Source organism: Fundulus heteroclitus, chromosome 13 (genome assembly GCF_011125445.2).
Source record: "Fundulus heteroclitus isolate FHET01 chromosome 13, MU-UCD_Fhet_4.1, whole genome shotgun sequence".
NCBI classification, from domain to species: Eukaryota; Metazoa; Chordata; class Actinopteri; order Cyprinodontiformes; family Fundulidae; genus Fundulus; species Fundulus heteroclitus.
This window is the reverse complement of record NC_046373.1, coordinates 36892161-36912854: the sequence shown is the minus strand read 5'-3', so window position 1 is coordinate 36912854 and position 20694 is coordinate 36892161. Positions and strand designations below refer to the sequence as shown.

The following is a 20694-nucleotide window of genomic DNA, read 5'->3' as shown; positions in this document are numbered from 1 at the left end:
ATTGTTATTCCTTTTACTTTAACTGGCCTTTACTACAGCTAAATACTTAACTGGTCCTTCATAGAAATTCACGTCTCATGTATTCCCAGAAGACTTAATAACGACAACAAGAATGGGAATGGCGCAGGAGTGGGAGTCATTCTGAATGGGAGTGGGATAGGTGTTGGGAGTAATTTTATCAGGAGTGGCCTTCTTGAAGCCTAATTAGAACGAGTTAGAAGCTAATCGTGCCTGAACTAACATTGCTAGTGGATAGTTTTGCCAGAAGTGCTCCCCGTCTTAGCCACAGGCCTGTTTTGTTATACTAGCTTTACTACCTCAAAGCTATTTCGCCAGAATTCTTTTAATGCTGTTACCTCAAAGTGCTGACATGTTGATTGTCAATATTAATGTCAATAAGATTCCTAATCTAATGTGAATTGATTACACATTGCTACCTCATAATTAATCCATTGTGATTGACTTATAACAGGGAATTATAAGTATAATATAAAACAACTAGCGAAATCGTAGGTGTTTGTGATTATTTTAAGTCAGAAATTGAATGGTCTCTAAGAGTTACAGAATTATCTCCTTTTGGTTAAAACTCCAATTGCAATTATAATTAAAATTATCAACGTTTGCTGGAAAAGTATAACCCAGTCAACAACTGGCTAGAAAACCCTTTTCCGGTATAAATAAGTTAAAAACTGCTAATTAATAAGCCAATTGTTAGTGGCAATCATTACAGGCTCATAGCCCTTGATCACAACCATTTAAAATAATTTCGTTATAACTATTCTTTGATTTTGAATGATATACTATTAAATTATAATTGCCAATTATAATTAATAATAATCTTGATAATCAAACAGGTGTAATTGCATAACACTGACATTGGGTAAATTTCATACCACACTCAAACATGCTTGGATAACACTACTGTTAAAGAAACCTTCCCTTCCTCCGACTTACATGGAGAACTATCAGGTGGTTTATCTCCTCCACTTCACACAAGTGAAAGAATACCTTTCAAAACACAACCCCTTTGATCCACAGCAATCTGGGTTCAAAAGTGGCCACTAACCTGAAACTGCTGTGTTGGCTTGAACAGAAGCCAGAGTAACAGCCAAGTTCTTCATTAGTTATCCTTGCTCGACTTCGGCTGTATTAGATAAGGTCAACCACTGTATCCTTTTGTCTTTACTCCCTAGCATGGGCATCACGGTGAAAACACACTCCTGGTTTGAATCCTAATTCACTGCTCAGTCACTCAGTGTATCCTTGCTTAGTCACATGTATTGTATTGTATTGTATTGTATTGTATTTTATGTATGTATTACTAATGTATTGTATTTATTTTTGCCCTACTTCCCTTTTCCTAAGTGGTTACTCCACTTGTCAGGCCGCCATTGTAAACAAGAACTTGTCAGACATTCATAATAATACTAGCTTCCTTACCGTCCCACACGGTTTCCAGTGATGATCCTGTAAAAAAATAAAGGTATAATAATAATAACACTTATGCAGCGCAACACCTCACCACAACGGTTACCCAAGGCTCAGTACAGAGACCTCTTTTGTTTGTAATATACTCCACCTCATTGGGCCATATCAACCTATCACACAGCTTGTCATAACACTGCTAATGATACCCAGATCTGTCATTTCCCCCTAATGGTCACTTGGTCTCAGCACGAATCACAGATTTTCTCTCTGACAAATCAACATGGATGAAAGCACATCACCTCCAACTAAATCTATCTAAAACGCAACAGCTTATCTTCCTAGCCAAACCGACTATACAACATAATATGAGTCTCCCAGGCTGACACAAGAAGGTTGGTCTGTCACATAAGAGCCAAATTCAATAACAATATTTATCGATCAATAGAAAAAACGGTCAATAAAAGTTCAGTACAACTGTTTCCATCCTTTTGCAATCTAGCCAATCATGTAGATTAATACTAGTCATTACATCCTCCCAACCATGGCCGCAGCAACCATTGAGGACACCGATGTCCGGACCTCAGTATTTTTCTGGTGTGTATATAAAAAAGAAATTATCAGAACAACGCTCTCGAACGGCGTGGTACTCTGAGTAGCTCCACCAGGTCACTATAGGAGGCGCTGCAACTGTGTAAGGCAGCCAAACTCAAAGTCTACGTAGAAGAGTGCAGCTTTGCATAGCCTACCACTAAAATAAAGACCTGGGAAAAAAAAGGTGCAGCTGACGGTGAAACCAGTGACGTATAGAGAGCTACTCTCAGTTATCACTCTGGGTGAAACCCAAGAGAGGTAACTAGCTAAAAATATTCTACTTCAATTCCGTTCTTCTCCAAATAACAGTTCACTAGTCCTCACCGGGCTGCACAGTGAGTAGAACTGCTGCCTTGCAGACTCCTGGGTTAGAGTCCAACCTGGGTCTTTCTGCATGGAGTTTGCATGTTCTCCCTGTGCGTGCGTGGGTTCTCTCCGGGTACTCTGCCTTCCTCCCACAGTCCAAAAACATGACTGTTAGGTTAATTGGTCTCTCTAGATTCTCCTGAGGTATGTGCGAGAATGGTTTTCTGTCTCTGTGTTACCCTGTGATAGACTGGTGACCTGTCCAGAGTGTACCCCGCCTCTCGCCCATTGACAGCTGGAGATAGGCAAGGCAAGGCAAATTTATTTATATAGCACAATTCAGTACAGAGACAATGCAAAGTGATTTACATGATTAAAATATAGGAAAAGTAAAACAGAATAAAAGCAAGTAGGAATAAAATGTAGAAACATAAATAGAACATTAAGAACAGCTGGACTAAAAAAGTTGAACTAGTGATGTTTCGGTAGAACAGTTTAACTAGAACAGTCGAAGGCAATCCTAAACAAATGTGTTTTTAATCTTGATTTAAAGGAACTCAGGCTTTTTGCACTTCTGGAAGTTTGTTCCAGATAAGTGGAGCACCAGCACCCCTCCCACCCCCAGCAGGGATAAGCGTGTTGAAAAAATGGATGGATGGATGGATGGATGGATGGATGGATGGATGGATGGATGGATGGATGGTCCTCACCCTTTATAACATTGTTGTTAAGTTTTTTTGTGAGCAGCTATGATAAACTAATGATGTTTCTATTTCAAAAGCTAATGTTTCCACCTGTTAAATCAAGACAAAAAAGTTTTTTCTTCCTTTTTAAATTTTACTTTTTTAACCAGTTTTATAAACGAACAAGGATCATTTTCTTTATTTTATCCAGACAAAGAAAAGGCTGCAACAAACAAAGTTCAGCTTTGAGGGAAAGAGTGTGTTGAAAACACAGGGAAGTGATGAAGGTAATATATGGCTGCTGTCCATCCACTCAGGCCAGGACACATAGCTGAGACTTATGACCCTGTGTTGTTACAAAAAAAAAAAAACAGAATGGCCTTTATCACATTCACTTTAAACTACTACTACCACTTTAAACCACGGATAGATGTAAAGTTATTACAGTGATATTCAGGCTAAGTTAGACTGCAAAGAATAAAATACAAAATTAGCTTTACTGTAAAATATGTATATTACCCAATAAAGCATGTTTTATTTATGTGCTAGTTTAGAAGAATACTCCAGGGACTCAAATCTAAAATGAACTATAAAGATAGAGACAGGTGGATAACTATGTTTTTGATTTGTCAGGAGAGACAGGTGAACATGTGAGGTCAGAACACAGCAGAACAAGGAAAAACGAGGAAAGACAAGGAGAGGAAAAGGACAAAGATAGAGGGAATAGATGAGAGAACAAGAGGATGTGAGAGACATGACAAAGAAGTGATTTGTTAAAAACATTAAGAGAGAACAGGACCCTGAAGGAAAGAACATGGCTGAGAAAATAGGATCTCACTTGTATTTGACAAAAATGTAAAACGTATGCTACAATCTTGTTTCAAATATATGTGTGCAGTGTGAACAAAGAACATTCATATAAACTAATTTGTGTCATTTCAGTGAGTCGTGGTTGCGCCCAGTCCTCTGCTGCTTCAGATGATGTCGCTGCTTATGGATTGACACGCAACCACACACACACATACATGTCATATACACAGTCAAGAGTCAGGGTTAGGTTTTAAATAAATACTTCCATCTGAATCAAGTTTTGGTCTTCACTGTAACTGATGATGATGAGTGGTGGACCTCAGTATTTTTTAAAGCCTTGCTACAGCCCTGCTACCAACCAATCACAAATGCAGACCCAGAAATGCTTCGTCACCAAATCCCACCCCCTTCAAAGAGTTCAGAGACCACACTTTTTAAAAAGCTTTTGGTAAAAAAAGTTGGTTGAATAAAGGGCTGAGTTTCAGCTCAACATGGTCCACAACCAACCCAATCTACAGGGTTAGAGTTACATAACTTCTTTCTTTTCACACCTCCACTGGCAGATTGCCGACAAGGACTTTATTCTTGTTGCTGATGAGATTTCTTGGGCCAATTGTGAATAACATGAATTGTTTATGTTAGTTAAAATGCACAGAAGTCCATGAGCATTATCAAGTGAGAATGCTATACATCAGGGGTTTTCAAATTCATTGAATGTGAGCCTCCCCTTGGAATAGGTAAAAAAAACCCCGCCCCCCCCCCCCCCCAACCACAAACCTACCACACACAGGTCCCTGCAGTAAATGCATCTTTCTTTTGTGTTCCTAGAATGCTGTGTTTCAAAAACAACTGATAGCCCAACACATGTTTTTTATTGTATTTATTTTAACAAAGTACATTCATAAAAAAGGCCTATTCATGAAATATACATCCATTTCCATCTTACAGGCTACTTTTACTGAAACATCACGGAAAGAGGGCTTAGTTTTAAAATTGAACTGTCATTAGAGCAAATTCAAAAACAATTGTTTTCAACAGCAGACAAACTGAACTAAACAGATGCCAATGTCAAACTGAACTCACGTCAACAGGAGACGTCAACTGAAATAATAATAAAAAAGATAACCTGAATTTAACAGATGTCAACATATTCCATATTCCAATCTACTTTTTAGGCTAATTATACACAATTTAGACCTAGTGCTATTTTAACAAACAAGCATTTTATTAGTTGTTATCTCTTATCTGATGTATTTCTGATGTTTGGCACTTTGTTTTACCTCCTGTTAAAGTGCTTTTTAAATAATGATGACATTCATGATGATTATGATCAGAATAAATTTTGCATTACCTCCCAGAAGCTGGAAAGAAAAGAGACAAAAACATTTTGTCTCTTTTTCACACCTCACTTAGTAACTCTAATATTTTAGTCTAAATACTTTAGCCTAAAATATTTTAGGCTAAAATATTACACTTTTTATTTGTTTTTCTTCAATCCCTCGGTGATGTTTAGTAATTTCTGCCAAAGGCTGCAGCATTTTGATTTAATTCATCTGAATGCAGTATTTGGAAGCCATACTCTGATTGGATGGAAGAAAAACTGTCTGTGATTGGCTTTAAAGGAGAAGTCCGGTCAAAATCAGAATTCAAACTGCTGAAAGTACTTTAAATATAAAACTACTACATACTGTGCAAAAAATTATACGTTTTTTTAATTATGAATAATTTTCATTTAATCATGCTTATGTGGAGGAATCCATCTTGGTCAAGAATAGTACTGTCACCTCCCATTTTTTGACGTCACTCGGCGGACCCGCAGTTGAGCAAGTTTCAACGCTCTGTTTGTCACGGCGCACTATTTTCCAACATGGCGACGACTGGTGCTCTGTACGAAGCAGAGAGTGATGAAGTACTTAGTGACAGTGATGGGAGCTCCGTGGAGCTATCATCATCTGATAGCGATATGGATTTTTTTAGAAGAGTTTCTTGACAGAAACCGGACTTTTGACGGAATCCAGCTGTACCCATTTCCAGTGCAAACTCAGTCGGGTCCTACAATATATATGTATACACGCGTGTGTGTGTGTGTGTGTGCGCGCGCTCCGCCGCAGGACGGCTTTGCCGGCGCTGCAGCAGAGCGCGCGCACACACACACAGCGGAGTGTGTGTGCGCACACACTCCGCTGCATAGGATATGTTTTCTCTCTGGCCAGAAGTTAGATGGCAAATCCGCTCTGTTCAAGTTGGCAATCCAGCAATGAGCCCGGTGGCTCATGAATCGGGAAGTTGAAATAAGCAATGTTTTTTCTACTTTTACCAGTTGTGTTGGAACATCCGATGGCCATGCACGTGGGCATTGTTTCTTCAGCAAAAGCTCTTGGGAATGTCAGTGGTGAAGTCTTCTGGAAATCCTAAAAAATTATTGATGATTGCAGCTATGTAGAACGGCTCCTATTGACTTTGCATGGAAAGCGGAGAGAAATGCTGTCGCCGCTTCCGCTTTTCCACGCCCCAGGATGTGATGTCAAACGCCCCTTACTGCCCAAATATGGGCAGTAATGTCAGCCCCCATACACAGTGATTCAGACGACAATTTATGTTTTTATTTTCTTATTGATTAAAGATAAGTTCATTAAATAACCACAAACGTATTAGTTTTAGTTATAGCTAATGATACCCTGATTTTTCCTTGTTGACCGGACTTCCCCTTTAACAGCCGAGCGAGCGCACAGCTGGTGTTGAGCGTGGAATGAGCAGGTGCGCGCGAGCAAAGTAGCGCGCGAGCAGAGATGGAACTCACCGCGAGGACAGTGGGTTGAGAAGAGTTTTTCAGACCGTGCCAGACCGGTTTTGAGCGTTGAGAGTTGTCTCACTGCGCGCTTGGATTGGTTTCTGCGCGCTCAAACAGAAGGTACGAATATCGCTACATAGTTTCACAGAGTTGAGCGGCAGCGCTGTCTTCTTCTGTGTTTTCATGCGCCTCCCCTGTGACTCTTTGGCGCCCCCCAGGGGAGGCGCGCCTCACGCTATTGAAAACCCCTGCTATATAGCATTCTCACTTATTGTGTTCCTTCAGGTCTTGATTATTATTCTGTACGTTTTTCGGCATCTTACTACTCCTGCATACTTCAACCGATTTAAACAATTTTTGTATCAAAACGTTCAGCTCGTTCACGACATTACTGCTATGTCTTTTGGTAATGGTTCAACTTTTAAAATAATCAAATAACCTTCAACTATCTTCAGCTACTTCAGCTTTTTCATGTCCTTCACCATTTTCATATAGTACCTCCTTAAAATAATTTAGCATTTTCATGAAATTCAGAAAAATTAATGCGTTGCTATGGTTGCTAGGGAATTCATTTAGAGTGGCCACTCTGGCGTTTCTATAGATTTTCCTTCTCTGAACAACTTCTTCTCACTCGCTCAATTTTCACTCTATTCACATAAATTATACATCAAAACATAGGAATTTTTGTCTGGATTCTGGAAATGTAACCTTCATTGGTGTGGGATTTATAGATTTTTCGCAAATCACCCCAGAGCACCATGAAGCCTAAAAGCTCTCCATTGATTTTCTATGGAGGTGTGATGAAAAATCACACCTGACATTCCCAAGCGACACATGTTTTCACATTGTTGCAACTCCTAAACCGTTTTATGTACAGGCATGAGACTTTCACACATTCATGTCCAGACCCTTCTGGCACTCACAAAAAAGGAAATTTGTCGATAAATGTTACGGTTTTGCCGCAGGAACAATTTGTTCAGGAGTAGCATTTTGGAAAAATGCTAAAACAGGATCAGACTTCCATCTCCCCAAATGAGGCACTTTTCTACATTGTCGCTACTCCTAAACCGTTTCATGTACAGGCATAACACTTTTACACATTCATGTTCAGACCCTTCTGGCACTCACAAAAAAGGAATTTTGTCGATAACTGTTACGGTTTTGCCGAAGGAACAATTTGTTCAGGAGTAGCGAATGTGCAAAATCTTGAAAACGCTTTGGACCTGCATCCTTATAAATGATGCACTTTTTTACATCGTCACCATGCCTACACCGATTTTTGTACAAACATAAAAATGAGCACCACAGTCCTCAAAAGCCTGCTGATACTCACGCTGAAAGAATTATTTTGATATCTCCTATACTTTTTCAGCTAGAGCGATTTGTTCGGGACCCTTTTTAGAGGATTTTTGAATTTTCGTTAATATTCCCCTTTATTTCATGATTTTTTGCGCCTACATTAAAATATTTCAAGAAAAAAGCGATAGTTTGTCTTGTTCCCCTATCTGGTCCGAAATAAACGCAGAAAGAATTACGTCTCTAGCCCTTACGGTTGACGAAAAATCCAGAGTTGTTTGAGGCAAAGTGATGCCATTTTATTCCAATTACAGCTCTTCTGACCATAAGTTTGTGCCTGCAGTAGACGGACACCAGCAGGTGTGAGTGAGTTTCCATGACAACAGATCTCTGCTGGCCAGAGGTTACTGCAGGTTAGGGACAGCCTCCCTTTGCTTAGAATGGTACCTTTTGACGCCCACTGCAGGGGCTGTGATGAACGTAGGAATCTGAAATTTGCAGAGTCACTTCCTCTAAATATTTGTAAATTTTCCAGTGATTATCAGGCATGTGTCAATTTTCTGTCACTTTTTGGATTTCACATAGTTACTACTACCACTACTACTGATACAACTACTGATACTACTGATACTACTACTACTACTACTACTACTACTGCTACTACTACTGCTACTGCTACTACTGCTACTACCACTACTACTACAAATTCCTTCAAATTCTTATTTTTTTCAAATTCTTCAAATTCTTTAAAAAAATGAAACTCCTGATACTACAACTGATACCACTACTACTATTACTACTACTACTACTAATTCTAATACTACTACCACTACTGATACTACTATTGCTACTACTACTAATGATACTACTACTATTATTACTACTACTACTAATGATACTACTACTGCTGCTGCTACTACTACTACTACTACTGATACTACTACTGCTACTACTACTACTGCTGATACTACTACTACTACTGATAGTACTGCTACTAATACCAACTTTTAAATATCCTTCAACTATCTTCAACTAGTTCAGTTTTTTCATAACATTCTTCTAATCCTTCAGTTGTTTTTCATGTTAAAATTGGTTCTTTTATTTAATTTCAGCTAGTTTTTTTCTCTTCTTCAAAGATCTTATGCATCTTCTGCTCAATCATTCTGCAGGAAAGCATTCTTACAGCTGTTTCGCAGGAACAGCTTTTTCTAGTTAATTTTTAGTTTTCAGCGCCCGTGCAGAGTGGTTGCGTATTCTACTGTTTTGTGGTGTTGTGTTAATACTGGATTAATAGTTGCTTTGTGAAATTCAATTAAATTGAATTCCAAAATACACATAAGGTCTGAAAATTTCAGCCCTTACGTGTCCTTTAAATAGAGCTGTCTGTAGCTTTCGAAAAATACAAAGAAAGTTGTGCCAAAAAAGGAATTGCAGTAAGAAAGGACTTCCTCATTAGGTGAGTTATGTCAGATAACACAGGACTGTATTTCCCTTTCTACGTTTATTGATGTGAATAAGGTGACAAACGGCTCAGGCACACTGTGGTCTGGAACTCTGACGTCCTCAATTTCACAAGTGAAATAACTATTCAGTAAAGTTTATACTTGAACAATTGTACAAGTCAGAGGCTTATTAAGTGTGTTTCTTCAAAAACAACTTTTGTAAGTCTACTGTAGGCTAGTAGAAAAGGCCTGTCGCCTTGTGCTATATGAAAGCTTTTTTAGTGAGACCTCTTCCAGTCAACATAAAGCTCTTTCATTCAATCAGAGAAGAGAACATGTTATATTGTATAACTGTGATGACAAAACCATTGGCCCCTAGGACATGGAATCATCCAACAAAACAAAGCAGATGGTCAAGAAAGAAAGTTTCAGCTAGACTGAACCCAAGTGCAAATAAATGGACGCAAACGCCTTTACTGAATTGCTGTACAGCTACTGCTCTCTTCTCTGTCAAAAGGTGAGACTATTCACCGTGCCGTTTGCACACACACACACATATATATATATATATATATATATATATATATATATATATATATATATATATATATATATATATATATATATATATATATGCGCGTTATAACATTGATTCGGAAGGCACCCCCACCCCCTCCCGCATTTTCTACACCGCACCCTCCGTGGAGAATTGCTGGGAAAAATGTGATAAATTACAGCATTTTTGCTCCTCAGATTAAAAGGAGGCCATGGGGAACACGTCAGGAAGTGAACGTCTGATAAATGACCCAAAGAGCTGACATTAATAACACTCACCGTAACAGACCCGGATTGATCCGATGAACGGACTGCTCTCTGTGGGATGTGAAGCTCCCAGCCCGCGGCGCGTCGGTGCTGGCCCGGCTGTGGAGCTGCAGCAGGGCGCGGAGGGAATGCGGAAAACAGCCGTCTTCTTTGCGGCTTCGGCGGAAAGATTCTAAAACAGCGAGCTGCTGCATTAGCTCCACCAGTTGGTAGTAAAGGGCTGCAGATCAAGGACAAACATACGAGAGAAAATTATTTAGTAATGCGACTACCTCAGGGACTTTATGTTTAAACACCCTAAAAGAAATGCAGAAGCTTACACGATAAGTTATTATTGTTTCTTTATTCATCCAGAAAAAAGTACAAATTCCCTGTTGCATATCTTATAGTAGGTACTCCTGGTGTCAACACTTTTCACATCAAGTTAACCATTGGCGGAGCAGGGGTTAGGTGTTAGGGGCTCAAGCCTGGAATGTTTTTTTTAGTGTTTTTTTTTTTTTTTTTTTAAAGCCCCAGTATTATTATCCAGGGTCTCTCGTCCCTAAAATGTGCACGCCTTGTATTGACAGTACAGGAGATCGGTGTGCAGCCTGACCCGCTGACCCGCTGCAGCTCCCATCGGCTCATTCGTTCACAGTGTGGGCCAGAGCAGAGAAATGTTCAGGGATCAGACTTTCAAAGCAATCTAATGTTTATCTGCTATAGAGGTCAAGTGTAAACATGCCTGTCATGAACAATATGTCCCCACCACTGAGCTATATTATACACTGGAGTGCTAATAGCCTGCTGTTAGAACGAGTCGCTTTGAAGCCACCAGCCGCCATATTGGTACTCCCTATTTTCCCCCAGTAACTAGGGAATATGTGCGCTACAGCATCGAATAACGAGGATTTTCTCATGTTCAGGGGGGGGCTTAAAACTTTTAAAATGTCAAATGCCATATACTTTTATGTTATGTTCTAAAAGTATCAAGTCCTGAGAAAGTCATGTGCTGAAATATTTTGCATTTTATTTTTTTAAATATATATAACATTTATAAATATATAAATAACAATATACAAAAACATATATTTACATATATGTATACATATATACATAGATACATATACACATACTTATATATACATATATATATATATATATATATATATATATATATATATATATATATTTAATATGAATAACATGTAAAATATTTCAGCACCTAATTTCCTAGAAGTTGATAGTGTTAGTACATCCACTGACTGTAGAATTACCTATGAAACGTTTTCACACAGCCAGAAAACTGCTTGTTGTTGCAACCAAATCCTGTGGGATTCTGTGAGAGTAGGGAGTAGCAAGATGGCGGCCAGTGACTTCAGTTTTTCGGCAAAATCAGCACTCCAGTGTATTATATAGCTCAGTGGTCCCCACCCAGATGATGACTGTTTTAGCAACTCTTGCAACTCTGGTCCCTGTTAGCATCCGGATATTGTGTTACGTTGTAATGCAGGAGCACAGATGTGTATTTCCATGAATGAACGCGTTTAATGATAGAATATGATAATATGGTGCCACTATTTTTTATTACGTACTTGACTAGATTACCATTGGTTTATGAAAAAAGTGTGATTATGGGCCAAGCCCAATAAATATCCTTAACGCTGGATCCGCAAAGGGGTAATTTTTACCCCCTCGGATTTTCAAATGTTTGTATCTCTGTTCAAATAAAAACGCTGTTTCTCTCCGTTCATGACTTTTCCTAAAATAGATCCCCTGTTTTGTTAAGCCCCAGACAGTTACGTCGACTGGGTTTGGCCGAACACCACTCGGCTTGGCCGAGTGAGTGTTTGGCGTGTGAGTGTTTCAAGAGCAGTTTTTTTCAGGGCCAGTCCTGAAAAAGCAGGGTCAAACCGAGCTGACTTGAGCGGAGTTTTGAGTGAATACGCTGCTAGTCAGTGATTGGCCGAGGGGTGCGGAGCAGGGCTGGACTGACAATAATTCAGCCTTGGAATTTCATACCATCCCAGGCGATGACACCAAGCCCTGAGAGGCAGCTGATCACATGCATGTACGTGCACGCACGGCTAAACAAGATACTGGAGAACACAGAGAGGTGGTGTGTGACGTCATACCATATTCCATCTAAAAAAGTATCTTTTGTTCTTAACCTCACTATTTTTTACTTCTTACTAAAATAATGAAATTTCGATTGTTGCTCCATTAAGAACAACATTATAACAATGATTTCAACATTTATATGATAAATATAAATTAGATAAATAATACAGTAGTGAAGATTATGAAGGGTACACAAAGTCTGAATTCCTGGGAATTTAAGCATCAAATATTTTTCCATATGCTTTTTGTTAGCCATATTTTAAAAATGTTCAATACCTTAAAACCTTTGTTTTATTGAATCAGTTTTGACCCCCTTGGCTCCTCAATGTGAGACTAACCTCCTTATTAAAGTGCGCAGTATAAGCTATTAACTTTTTTGCTGTTCGCCACTAATGTTTATATCTTACCTGCTCCCTTATGAAAAGCATACATTTAGTGCAGTTTGCTGCAACCAGTGCTTTTTTTCTTCTTTAGCCTGTCCCTTTCTGCTCCTTCTTTCTTATTTAACTTTCTCACTCCATTTTACATGGTCTACAAGAGGTCGGGTGCACAGCCTGCTGTGTATCTCTCTGCACTGCTTTTGATACATTTGCAAAGTTCAAAGAGAGTGGATAGTTAACCTTTCTGCTCTCTTTGCTCCGACTGCAGGCGGGGTTTGCAGGACGAGGCAGCTGCAGCTGTCTGTGAAACTGGGGTTCTCAAACTTTTCATGGCCAGGGACCCATTAGCAGTGGTACAATTTTTCCAAGGACCCCTTTAGATTCCTCATGCTGATAACATTTTTTTAAACAGCCTTTTGTACTGTTAAATCCATTAGGAATTGTGTATGTTTTTAAAAAATATATATATAAATACACCTAATAGAGATTTGGTGGAGATTAGATCGTCATTCTGAATAAAGCCAAACTTGATGTAAATGTTGTCATACGTCCTATTTTTAGCTGATTTAGTTTTTACCTTACTTGATGAAGTGGACAGAGTTGAATATTTGTCCATTGTATTACTTAGCTCAACCTCGAAGCATCCTCAGCAGTGCCTCTATAGGCCCAACAACATGCATTTCGCGGACCCCCAACCCGTGGTTTGCGGATCCCCGCGGGTCTGGGGACCCCAGTTTGAGGGCCATTGGACTATAAGCACTTGGGGAAGTGGTCAGGGGCTCCCTCAAGTAACTGGAGAACAATTGGAGCTTTCACGTGAATTTACGAATAACACAGAAAAAATAAGTTTTTTTGAAAATAAATGGTGACCCTGGCGCATTTCCAGACATTTGTAGGTCAGTCAAAATACAAACCGTGTGGGGGGCGCACTTGTGGCGCAGCAGGTATATACGGAGGCCTTGGTTCTTGACGCGGTCGACCCGGGTTCGAATCCAACCCACGGTCCTTTGCTGCATGTCTCTCACCCTCTTCCACCTCCCTTCCTGTCAGCCTACTTTCAGAAAAAGCGAGCCACTGGAGCCGCAAAAAATCCCAAAAATAAATAAATAAAAAATACAAACCATGCAAAGTTAAACCAAGAAAGCAGGAGCCAAGCTGGGAGAGCCTTACCGAGTAGGGTTGGCGGCAGTGGCGTATTTAGGCTATTTTTAGAATCTTAGCTCAGCACCCCTAAAAAATTACTCATTCAGAGTATTCCTGCGTGTTGGTTCGGCTCTGCGAGATGTGCGTACATGCACAGGTTCGCCCGGAGCTCCTCCGTTTGAAGCGCTTGGTGTGCACGGTGTCATTTCAACACTGCTGTGCGCAGCTCCACCGCCTGCTCTTTCTTTCCTGCCCCTTTAAATCTGCAGCACTGTGCTGTGTGCTGTTTAACTCCACTCTCATTGGTTTTGCTGCCTTAAATTCCGCCTTCCCTCTTCCTGATTGGCTGTTTTCTATTGCGTGTGTGTGCCTGCATGTTCGTCCGTGCTTGGAGCGCGAGATTTAAGTTTTGATTCATACTGGGATACTGCGATTACCACAATTAATATCAGGCTACGAAACTGGTCCCAGTTAAGAAACTAAATATTATCTGCACTAAAATAGGTGAAGGCTGCTGAGTGCAGTTCTGAACAGAGGTAGGAGAGAGTTTTGATTTGTTGAACTGGAGAAATGTAAGTAACTAACGTTTGCATCTCAAAATAGCATTTAATTCTGAAGTATAATACATTTTATCAACAAAAACCTAATCTCTTTTATAAAACTAAATATTCTGTGGCAGGCAGGAGTTCTGAAGACTGCAGGAAAGACAGAAAAACAAAGACTGTAGGCTGTTAAAAATTCTGATTCTTAGCCACAGCTGCCTGAAAAAGAAAAGGGGAGGGTTTCCCTTTTACCAATATTTCGTTGCTATTGTTGCTTTCATTTTTTGTCGACCATTTGAGGCAGTTCAGGTATAAATAGCAGGTGTTATTTCTTTTACATAATATACAGTATAAGAACACTAGATGCCGCCTAAACAACTATTTTTTTGTTTAGACTTTTGCTTAGTTATAATAGCATGATTAGGATTCCACAAAATAATACTGCTATTTATTTGATTATTTCTACTTCTAGAATTAGGATAAGACAAATAAAACAGAGGAACACTATTTACATTGGTTTTATTGTACATAGATTTCCACACTGTCCATTAGTAAATTAGTACAAACCAGAGGCGGAGATAGACATTCTCATCATCAGGGGCTTAGCCCATAAAATATTACATCACTACAAGGGTAATTTGGTACACCAAAAAAGTAACCAATTATTTAACCTGTTGATGTGGTCGCAAAATTAATTTAATATAGGCCTTTACATATCTTAAAGTTTAATCTGCTGTTCTTTAATAGTCGTACTAGTATATATCAATAGTATATTAATTTGTTCTCATTTGAATGATAAAATGGACAACCACTCATGTAACAATTCAGTCTTGGTGTCACCAATCTTACTTAAAGTACAGTATTGGGTCCTCCATGCTCCTTATGTATTAAGGTTTACTGCACATTCAAACATCCACAACTCACTATTGTTAGGGAAATAATTAGTTGTCTGAGAGGATGTAGGTAAGGAGAAGCTGTTATCTTCACTACAGATGTATGATGTAAGAAATGTGTTTGGAATGTTAAGATAAATTACATGAAATGGGCTACAAAGAGTAACTACAGCCCAGTTGTACATTTGTTGTTTGAATTTAATATTTGAAATGCTGTCAGTGTCAGTTCTACTTCCAGTGCAGAGTAAATACAATACATTTATTTGCAGTACCTTGAATGTATAAATTTGCTGTGTTTTATGATGCAGACAGAGTATCTTAGATAAAAAAATAAGGGTGGGGTTTATCTCTGCACATTTCTATATATTCACAAGAAAATACAGGATAAATCTAGACAGACATGTAGTGACTATATTTGGTTTAATTGGGAACATATTTACCGTTTGTCTCTGTCAGGATGCAGCTTATTGGCTGCATGCTGAGCCTCTCTCCCTCTCTCTCGTTCCTGCGCAGCCTGATCGGTTTCACCTGGCAGGCTGCAATTAACCCGCAACTGCTTCCACCTGTTTCCACCGCTTTATAAGACTCACCTCTTTCTGTTCCCGTCGCCGGTCCATAGCGTTCACTCCCGCTCTGTTCTCTGCCAGTATTCTTGTCAGCGCCATTTTGTTACCGTCAGCCTGAAGACTCCTTTGTACCTGGTTTTGTTACAGTCAGCCCATAGACTTTCCGTCAGTTTGTTTTCCCCAGAACACGGCTCAGACGTTCGGCTCTCCTGTGCACGGCTCAGACGTTCTGCTCTCCACTGCTCGGCTCTGATGTTCAGCTCTCCACTGCACGGCTCAGACGTTCTGCTCTCCACTGCACGGCTCAGACGTTCTGCTCTCCAGTGTTCGGCTCTGAGGTTCAGCTCTCCTGTGCTCGGCTCTGATGCTCTGCTTTCCAGCACTCGGCTCAGACGTTCTGCTCTCCAGTGTTCGGCTCCAGAGTTCCTCCCGGTCAGTCTCTCCACACTCCTCCTGCCGGCCAGCTTCTACACCCTTCACCTCCGTCCGTTGAAAGACTCTGGTCTCATCATCCATCTTCCACTCTATTCAATAAAACTCATTCATAAGAACTGACTCTGTGTGTGCGTGCTGTGTCTGGGTTCATCCCAGAAAAAATATCATAACAGTCTCTATTGCTGTTAGTTCAATTGGAAAAAAGGTCTCAATTCGACAGTCACCAGATCCTGTGATGCTTTAAACGTTAACAAACAACATCTAGTGTGTGTCGTAGTTATAAACTTTGTATAAATGTAGCAAGAAATGCTGCTTTTCTCTTTAGACAGATGAAACACGCCCTGACGCTCAAGTCAAGCATCAAATAATAGGAGCATACATATTGCGTAGGACCAATGACGTCAGACCAGTGAAGGTTTGTTTGCAGGTGTCCTACCAAAGCTCAAACCAAACCTACGCCCTGGGTGCGATTTGCTGGGGGGGATGGGGGGATTTACCCCCCCTCTGTTTGTGATTTTTCCACACCTGAAGCTTAATCTGGCTATTAAAACACAGCGCCCCTCGTGGACAATATAGGAACTGCATATTTTCAATTAAACGAAGTACATGTTTTTTTCAATAATTGTTTTATCATTCCCTTCCTTTTATCTCCTCTTTCTTTCACCTTTTGTTTTTTTCTTCTTGTTCTTCCTTTCCTCTCCTACTTTCCCATTGTAGTGTCCATATCATTTGAGATTTTCCCCACATGAATCATAGTTCAATTCAATTCAATTCAATTTTATTTATATAGCGCCAAATCATGAAACATGTCATCTCAAGGCACTTTACAAAGTCAAGTTCAATCATATTATACAGATTGGGTCAGATTATACAGATTGGTCAAAAATGTCCTATATAAGGAAACCAGTTGATTGCATCAAAGTCCCGACAAGCAGCATTCACTCCTGGGGAATCGTAGAGCCACAGGAAGAGTCATCTGCATTGTACATGGCTTTGCTGCAATCCCTCATACTGAGCAAGCATGAAGCGACAGTGGGAAGAAAAACCACCCATTAACGGGGAAAAAAAACCTCCGGCAGAACCGAAGGTTTTGCCGGAGGTTTTGCAGGTTACTATTCACTAACTGTATGTTAGTGAATAGTAAAACTATTCACATTCATAAATCAAGCAGAGCACTATACTGCTCCACTTGTGAAAGTCAAATCTGATGAGCTCTTTTTGGCATTAAGACAACAATTACTATTGCCACATTGCCAGACAGGACACTGGGAAAAAAATATATATATAATGATATAGTATATATCATATATAATGCATATAGCCACAGGGCCGGACTAAATTGTTCGGAAATCAAAGAAATCTTGATTTATTTATCATTTATTATTATTGTGTCATCAGTGTTCACAAAACGAATAATGCATGGTCTTTCAACAATTTCAAGTAAATAATATAACAATTTATGAAAAATATATTTTTAAAGCATGTGTCATGTGGTGCCGACGGTAGTAAAGGCAGACAGAGCAACTCTGCACGTATTTTCTGCAGTTTACGGTGCAATAACCGGTGATAACTGCTGAATATAATATCCTCAGTATTGTAGAAATGCCCTGTAGATGGCAGCAATGCTGTTTCTTCCCATTCACAAATAGATACATTTGCTAACAGTGTGACTTCCTCATTGCGTTCTGCATTAGATAATGTAGCTCCCTTGAAAAAGAAGGTGATAATTCACAGGAAGCTGGCTCCCTGGTTTAATTCAGAGCTGCGTTCCTTGAAGCACAATGTTAGGAAATTGGAGAGAAAATGGCGCTCTACACACCAAGAGGAATCCTACTTAATCTGGAAGAACAGTCTATTGTTGTATAACAAGACCCTTCGCAGAGTTAGAGCAGCATATTTTTCATCATTAATTGAGGAGAATAAAAATAATCCTAGATTTCTCTTTAGTACAGTTTCCAAACTTACTCAGAGCTGCAGCTCTGTTGATCCATCCATTCCCTTAGCTCTTAGTAGTAATGATTTTATGGGATTCTTCATAAATAAAATTGATGCCATTAAAAATAAAATAATTGGCATCCTCCCAAACATGATTACCTCGTCCTCAGTAAGTGAGGCAGCATTGGAGGAATTCTTAGAACCTGCGCAGTGTCTGAACTGTTTAAAAGCAGTAGAGCTTTCTGAGCTATCTAAAATTTTAGCTTCATCTAAACCTTCTACCTGTATGTTAGACGCAATCCCAACCACGTTGTTTAAGGAGGTATTCCCTCTGATCAGTGGCACTATTTTAGACATGATTAATCTATCCTTGGTAAATGGATATGTACCACAGGCTTTTAAAGTAGCTGTTATTAAACCTTTACTTAAGAAACCTTCTCTTGATCAAGATGAGCTAGTAAACTACAGACCTATATCTAATCTTCTTTTCTTATCTAAAATTCTTGAGAAAGTAGTTGCTAATCAACTTTGTGAACATTTACAAAGCAATGACCAACTTGAGGAGTTTCAGTCAGGCTTCAGAGCTCATCATAGCACTGAAACGGCTCTGGTGAAGGTCACTAATGATATTCTCATGGCCTCAGATATTGGACTTGTGTCTGTACTTGTCCTGTTAGATCTCAGTGCTGCATTTGATACAGTTGATCACAATATTCTCCTACAAAGACTTGAACATACTGTAGGGATTAAGGGGAAAGCATTAGGCTGGTTTAAATCTTATCTGTCGGACAGATTCCAGTTTGTTCATGTTAATAATAAATCTTCCTCAAACTCTAGGGTCACCTGTGGAGTACCACAGGGTTCAGTCCTTGGACCAATTCTCTTTACTATATATATGCTTTCAATCGGCAAAATTATCAGACAGCATGGGATTAATTTCCACTGTTATGCTGATGACACTCAGCTATATTTATCCATAAATCCTGATGAATCCAATCAGTTACTTGGACTACAGGCATGTCTTGATGACATCAAAAGCTGGATGACTTTAAATTTCCTGCATCTAAATTCTGACAAGACCGAAGTTGTAATCTTTGGACCAGAATCCTCAAAAAAATAAACTTCTTAATCAATCACTTAATCTGGATGGCATTAACTTGGCCTCTGGTAATAAAGTAAAAAATCTTGGTGTTATTTTTGACCAAGACATGTCATTTAAATCCCATATTAAACAGGTTTCCAGAGTTTCCTTTTTTCACCTCCGGAATATCGCCAAAATTAGAAACATTCTGTCCAGGAGTGATGCTGAAAAACTACTCCATGCATTTGTTACTTCAAGGCTGGACTATTGTAATTCTTTTCTATCAGGAAGTCCACAAAATGCAGTTCAAAGCCTTCAGCTGATCCAAAATGCTGCGGCAAGAGTTCTGATGAAAATCAACAAGAGGGATCATATTTCTCCTGTTTTAGCTTCCCTTCATTGGCTTCCTGTTAAATCAAGAATAGAATTTAAAATTCTTCTTCTAACGTATAAAGCCCTTAATAATCAAACTCCATCATATATCAGAGCTCTGATTACCCCGTATGTTCCTAACAGAGCACTTCGCTCTCAGACTGCAGGTCTGCTGGTGGTTCCTAGAGTCTCTAAAAGTAGAATGGGAGGCAGATCCTTTAGCTATCAGGCTCCTCTCCTGTGGAACCAACTTCCAGTTTTAGTTCCGTGAGGCAGACACCCCGTCTACTTTTAAGACTAATCTTAAAACCTTCCTTTTTGACAAGGCTTATAACTAGAGTGGCTCATGTTACCCTGAGCTATCTTTATAGTTTTGCTGCTATAGGCTTAGGCTGCTGGAGGACATCAGGGTCTAATTTTCTCACTCTACTGATTTCTACTGTTCTTCAGTCTACTGTTCTCCAGATTTGCATTGTATTACATTGAAATGACTGTTGTCATTTCAGCTTTTAATTTTTTGTTCTCTCTCTTTTTTCTTCATAGTAGGTACACCTGATCTGACGTTCTGTTAACTGTGACATCATCCAGGGAGGACAGATCACCGACTATTACCATCTAATGTAGAACAGATTACTGGATCAATGTGTGCTTCTGTGCTTTTTTGTTTCTCTTGTTGTGTCTCTGTTCTGTCTTCTGTAACCCCAGTCGGTTGAGGCAGATGACCGTTCATACTGAGCCCGGTTCTGCCGGAGGTTTTTCCTTCCCGTTAATGGGGAGTTTTTCTTCCCACTGTCGCTTCATGCTTGCTCAGTATGAGGGATTGCAGCAAAGCCATGTACAATGCAGATGACTCTCCCTGTAGCTCTACGCTTCCCCATGAGTGAATGCTGTTTGTCGGGACTTTGAAGCAATCAACTGGTTCCCTTATAAAGAACATTTTTGACCAATCTGTATAATCTGACCCAATCTGTATAATATGATTGAACTTAACTTTGTAAAGTGCCTTGAGATGACATGTTTCATGATTTGGCGCTATATAAATAAAATTGAATTAAATTGAATTGAATTGAATTGAATT

At 39.4% G+C, this 20694-nt stretch overlaps 1 protein-coding gene across 2 annotated transcripts in view; it reads right to left on the bottom strand.

Moving 5' to 3' along the window:
* si:dkey-240h12.4 (death-associated protein kinase 2) overlaps window positions 1–10330 on the bottom strand; it is a 48318-nt gene extending 37988 nt beyond the window's left edge. The window contains exons 1-2 of one of the 2 annotated variants that reach the window (XM_036145655.1): window positions 10182–10330; window positions 1441–1467 (exon numbers count right to left, since the gene is read on the bottom strand). The gene's annotated coding sequence lies outside the window, so the exon portion shown is untranslated. The remainder of the gene's footprint in view (window positions 1–1440; window positions 1468–10181) is intronic. The other variant, XM_036145654.1, reaches the window with a different exon arrangement.
* Window positions 10331–20694: the final 10364 nt, after the last annotated feature.